The sequence below is a fragment of the Aethalodelphis obliquidens genome, unplaced genomic scaffold (assembly GCF_003676395.1).
Source record: "Aethalodelphis obliquidens isolate GAN/ISIS:26980383/991018 unplaced genomic scaffold, ASM367639v1 scaffold39, whole genome shotgun sequence".
Lineage (NCBI taxonomy): Eukaryota > Metazoa > Chordata > Mammalia > Artiodactyla > Delphinidae > Aethalodelphis > Aethalodelphis obliquidens.
In genome coordinates, this window is record NW_020837983.1 from 19,358,377 (window position 1) to 19,364,449 (window position 6,073).

Genomic DNA, 6,073 nt, shown 5'->3' on the forward strand with positions numbered 1-6,073 from the left:
CTACTATCATACCGTAAAAAAAAAAAAAAAAAAAAAAAAGGTGTTCATGAGAGTTCCATATTAGAATACAAGTTTTCCTTAGGCACCTGTTTATGTATGCTATTCTGCTCTTTACAATAAATAATTAAATTTAAAAGACTTAATTCCTCACTTTTAAGACCTTATTAGTTTACAAATTACATATTGACCTATGCTAAATTTTATACCGACCCATGCTAATGAATTCAGTACAGAAAACAAAAAACACTGCTATCAAGCAAACTACATATATATATATATATATATATATAAAACTTATATGAGAATTGCTACTCCAGCTTTCTTTTGGTTTCCATTTGCATGAAATACCTTTTTCCATCCCCTTACTTTCAGTCTGTATGTGTCTCTAGGTCTGAAGTGGGTCTCTTGTAGACAGCAAATATATGGGTCTTGTTTTTGTATCCATTCAGCCAATCTGTGTCTTTTGGTGGGAGCATTTAGTCCATTTACATTTAAGGTAATTATCGATATGTGTGTTCCCATTCCCATTTTCTTAATTGTTTTGGGTTTGTTATTGTAGGTCTTTTCCTCCTTTTGTGTTTCTTGCCTAGAGAAGTTCCTTTAGCAGTTGTTGTAGAGCTGGTTTGGTGGTGCTGAACTCTCTCAGCTTTTGCTTGTCTGTAAAGGTTTTAATTTCTCCATCAAATCTGAATGAGATCCTTGCTGGGTAGAGTAATCTTGGTTGCAGGTTTTTCTCCTTCAACACTTTCAATATGTCCTGCCACTCCCTTCTGGCTTGCAGAGTTTCTGCTGAAAGATCAGCTGTTAACCTTATGGGGATTCCCTTGTGTGTTATTTGTTGTTTTTCCCTTGCTGCTTTTAATATGCTTTCTTTATATTTAATTTTTGACAGTTTGATTAATATGTGTCTTGGCGTATTTCTCCTTGGATTTATCCTGTTTGGGACTCTCTGTGCTTCCTGGACTTGATTAACTATTTCCTTTCCCATATTAGGGAAGTTTTCAACTATAATCTCTTCAAATATTTTCTCAGTCCCTTTCTTTTTCTCTTCTTCTTCTGGAACCCCTATAATTCGAATGTTGGTGCGTTTAATGTTGTCCCAGAGGTCTCTGAGACTGTCCTCAGTTCTTTTCATTCTTTTTTCTTTATTCTGCTCTGCAGTAGTTATTTCCACTATTTTATCTTCCAGGTCACTTATCCGTTCTTCTGCCTCAGTTATTCTGCTATTGATCCCATCTAGAGTACTTTTAATTTCATTTATTGTGTTGTTCATCGTTGCTTGCTTCATCTTTAGTTCTTCTAGGTCCTTGTTAACTGATTCTTGCAATTTGTCCATTCTATTGTCCATTCTATCTCCAAGATTTCGGATCAACCTTACTATCATTATTCTGAATTCTTTTTCTGATAGACTGCCTATTTCCTCTTCATTTGTTAGGTCTGGTGGGTTTTTATCTTGCTCCTTCATCTGCTGTGTGTTTTTCTGTCTTTTCATTTTGCTTATCTTACTGTGTTTGGGGTCTCCTTTTTTGCAGGCTGAAGGTTCGTAGTTCCTGTTGTTTTTTGTGTCTGTCCCCAGTGGCTAAGGTTGGTTCAGTGGGTTGTGTCGGCTTCCTGGTGGAGGGTACTAGTGCCTGTGTTCTGGTGGATGAGGCTGGATCTTGTCTTTCTGGTGGGCAGGTCCACGTCTGGTGGTGTGTTTTGGGGTGTCTGTAGACTTATTATGATTTTGGGCAGCCTCTCTGCTAATGGGTGGGGTTGTGTTCCTGTCTTGCTAGTTGTTTGGCATAGGATGTCCAGCACTGTAGCTTGCTGGTCGTTGAGTGAAGCTGGGTGCTGGCGTTGAGATGGAGATCTCTCGGAGATTTTTGCTGTTTGATATTATGTGCAGCTGGGAGGCCTCTTGTGGACCAGTGTCCTGAAGTTGGCTCTCCCACCTCAGAGGCCCAGCACTGACTCCTGGCTGCAGCACCAAGAGCCTTTCATCCACAGGGCTCCTTAATTTGGGATGATTCGTTGACTATTCAGGTATTCCACAGATGCAGGGTATATCAAGTTGATTGTGGAGCTTTAATCCGCTGCTTCTGAGGCTGCTGGGAGAGATTTCCCTTTCTCTTCTTTGTTCTCACAGCTCCCAGGGGCTCAGCTTTGGATTTGGCCCCGCCTGTGCGTGTAGACCGCCGGAGGGCGTCTGTTCTTTGCTCAGACAGGACGGGGTTAAAGGAGCCGCTGATTCGGAGGCTCTGGCTCACTCAGGCCGGGGGGTAGGGAGGGTCACGGAGTGTGGGGCGGGCCTGCAGCGGCAGAGGCCGGCGTGACGTTGCAGCCTGAGGCGCGCCGTGCGTTCTCCCGGGGGAGTTGTCCCTGGATCCCGGGACCCTGGCAGTGGCGGGCTGCACAGGCTCCCCGGAAGGGCGTGTGGCTAGTGACCTGTGTTCGCACACAGGCCTCCTGGTGGCGGCAGCAGCGGCCTTAGCGTCTCATGTCTGTCTCTGGGCTCTGCACTTTTAGCCGCGGCTCGCGCCCGTCCCTGGAGCTCTCTCAAGCAGCGTTCTTAATCCCCTCTCCTCGTGCACCAGGAAACAAAGAGGGACGTAAAAGTCTCTTGCCTCTTCGGCAGGTCCAGACTTTTCCCCGGACTCTCTCCCGGCTAGCCGCGGTGCACTAACGCCCTGCAGGCTGTGTTCACGCAGCCAACCTCAGTCCTCTCCCGGCGCTCCGACAAAAGCCGGAGCCTCAGCTCCCAGTCCCGCCCGCCCCGGCGGGCGAGCAGACAAGCCTCTCGGCTGGTGAGTTCCGGTCGGCCCGATCCTCTGCGCTGGAATCTGTCCGCTTTGCCCTCCGCACCCCTGTTGCTGTGCTCTCCTCCGCGGCTCCCAAGCTCCCCCACTCCGCCTCCCGAAGTCTCTACCCGCGAAGGGGCTTCCTAGTGTGTGGACACTTTTCCTCCTTCACAGCTCTCTCCCGCTGGTGCAGGACCCGTCCCTATCCTTTTGTCTCTGTTTAGTTTTTTCTTTTGCCCTAACCAGGTACGTGGGGGGTTCCTTGCCTTTTGGGAGGTCTGAGGTCTTCTGCCAGCGTTCAGTAGGTGCTCCGTAGGAGTTGTTCCACGCGTAGATGTATTTCTGGTGTATCTGTGGGGAGGAAGGTGATCTTCGCGTCTTACTCTTCCGCCCCATTGTTACTTTTTAAAAGTACAATTATAATTCAACTTCTTTGTAACAAGTGAAATTTAAAAAGATTAAAGGAAAAGATAATATTTTACCACGTGCCATCCTTTCCCACTCGCTGAAACGACCAGCATAATGTGTAGCATTCTCATTTTATCCAGGGGTTCCTTACATCTGGAGCATCATGTTTCTCACTGTAGAAAAACATATTTAGCTCTCACACTTTTTATAGGCTACATAACAGTCCATTGAACAGAAGTACCAAGTATTTCAGACTTAGATTTTGGAGGGACACTCAGGTTACTTTCTGTTTTATTTTGTTGTTCTGCTAATTTGTTTTAACCCCAGAAAAATATTTTTTTAAAGTACAAAAAAAAATTAAGTTAGGGGTAAGGATTAGGGTTTAGGGTACGGGTTAGAGTTAAGGTACAGGTTAGGATTAGGATACAGGTTAGGGTTAGGGTTTGGGTTAGCTTTAGGGTTAAGGTACAGGTTAGGGTACAGGTTAGGGTATGGCTATGGGTTAGGGTTAGGGTATGGGTTAGGGTACGGGTTCGGGTTAGGGTATCGGTTAGGGTTAGGGTACAGGTTAGGGTTAGGGTACGTGTTAGGGTACAGGTTAGGGTATGGCTTCGGGTTAGGGTTGGGGTATGGGTTAGGGTTAGGATACGGGTTAGGGTACGGTTTAGGGTTAGGGTACAGGTTAGGGTTAGGGTACAGTATAGGGTATGGCTATGGGCTAGAGGTAGGGTATGGGTTAGGTTACAGGTTAGTGTTAGGGTATGGGTTAGGATTAGGGTATGGGTTAGGGTACGGTTTAGGGTACGGGTTAGGGTTAGGATACATGTTAGGGTACATGTTAGTGTGAGGGTATGGGTTAGGATTAGGGTACGGCTTAGGGTACGTGTTAGTTTTAGGGTTATGGTTAGGGTACAGTTTAGGGTATGGCTACGGTTTATGGTTAGGGTACGGGTTAGGGTACTGGTTAGTGTTCGGGTATTGGTTAGGATTAGGGTACGAGTTAGGGTACGGTTTAGGGTTAGGGTACAGTATAGGGTATGGCTACGGCTTAGGGTTAGGGTACGGGTTAGGGTACTGGTGAGGGTTAGGGTATGGGTTAGGATTAGGGTACGGGTTAGGGTATGGTTTAGGGTTATGGTTAGGTTAAGGGTACAAACTAGGGTTAGGGTACAGTTTAGGGTATGGCAACGAGTTCGGGTTAGGGTACAGGTTAGGGTAGGGGTTAGGGTTAGTTTACGGTTTACGGTACACGTTAAGGTATGGCTACGGGATAGGGTTAGGGTACCGGTTAGGGTACGGGTTTGGGATAGGTTACGGGTTAGGATTATGGTACACTTTAGGGTATGGCTACGGGTTAGGGTTAGGGTATGTGTTAGGGTACAGATTAGTGTTAGAGTACGGGTTAGGATTACGGTACGGGTAAGGGTAGGGGTTAGGGTATGGGTTAGGGTTAGGGTATGGGTTAGTATTAGGATACGGGTTAGGATTACGGTATGGTTAGGGCAAGGGTTAGGGTTAGGGGTAGGGTTTGGATATGGGTTAGGGTACAGAACAGGGTACGGCTACGGGTTACAATTAGGGTATGTGTTAGGGTATGTGTTAGGGTTAGGGTACGTTTTAGGGTTAGGGTACGGGGAAGGGTTAGGTTACAGGTTAGTGTTAGGGATAGGCTTAGGGTTAGGAATAGGCTTAGGGTTAGGGTACAGGTTAGGTTAGGGCTATGGGTTAGGGTTAGGGTATGGGTTACGGTAAGAGTTAGGGTAAGGGTTAGGGTTATGGTAAGGGTTAGGGTTAGGGTTAGGGAAGGCGTACGGTTAAGGGTACATGTTAGGGTACGACAATGGGTTAGGGTTAGGGTACGTGTTAGGGTACGTGTTAGTGTTAGTGTACGGGTTGTGATTAGGGGACGGGTTAGGGTAAGGCTTCGGGTAAGGGTTAGGGTTCGGGTTATGGTTAGTGTTGGGGCATGGGGATGGTTTAGGGTACAGGTTAGGGTACAACAATGGTTTAGGCTTAGCGTACGTGTTAGGGTATGGGTTAGTGTTAGCGTACGGGTTAGGATTAGGGGACGGGTTAGGGTAAGGCTTCGGGTAAGGGTTAGGGTTAGGGGACGGGGACGGGGACGGGGACGGTTTAGGGTACAGGTTAGGGTACGACAACGGTTTAGGGTGAACATACGTGTTAGGGTAAGGGTTAGTGTTAGCGTACGGGTTAGGATTAGGGGATGGCTTAGGGTAAGGCTTCGGGTAAGTGTTAGGGTTAAGGTTAGGGTTAGGGTTAGGGAACGGGGACGGTTTACGGTACAGGTTAGGGTACGACAACAGTTTAGGGTGAGCGTACGTGTTATGGTACGGGTTAGTGTTAGTGTATGGTTTAGGATTATGGGACGTGTTAGGGCAAGGTTTCGGGGAAGGGTTAGGGTTAGGGTTCGGGCTAGGGTTAGGGTTAGGGGACGGGGACGGTTTAGGGTACAGGTTAGGGTACGACAACGCTTTAGGGTGAGCGTACGTGTGAGGGCACGGGTTAGTGTTAGCGTACGGGTTAGGATTAGGGGAGGGGTTAGTGTAAGGCTTCGGTTAAGAGTTAGGGTTAGGGTTAAGATTAGGGTTATGGTTAGGGTTTTCGTTTTTGGTTCAAGGTAGATTTTATTCCTCTTTTTTTATTTAAAGATATAATCATGGAAATTATTTATTCATAAAAATACATGTATGTGAAGGGAAGAAATTTTTTCTGTTTTACTTTTTAATTTTTTTTAATTTTTAATTTAATTTTATTTTTTTATACAGCAGTTTGTTATCGGTTATCTATTTTATACATGTAAATGTATACATGCCAATCCCAATCTCTCAACTCCTCCCACCACCACCACCCCAACAGCTTTCCCC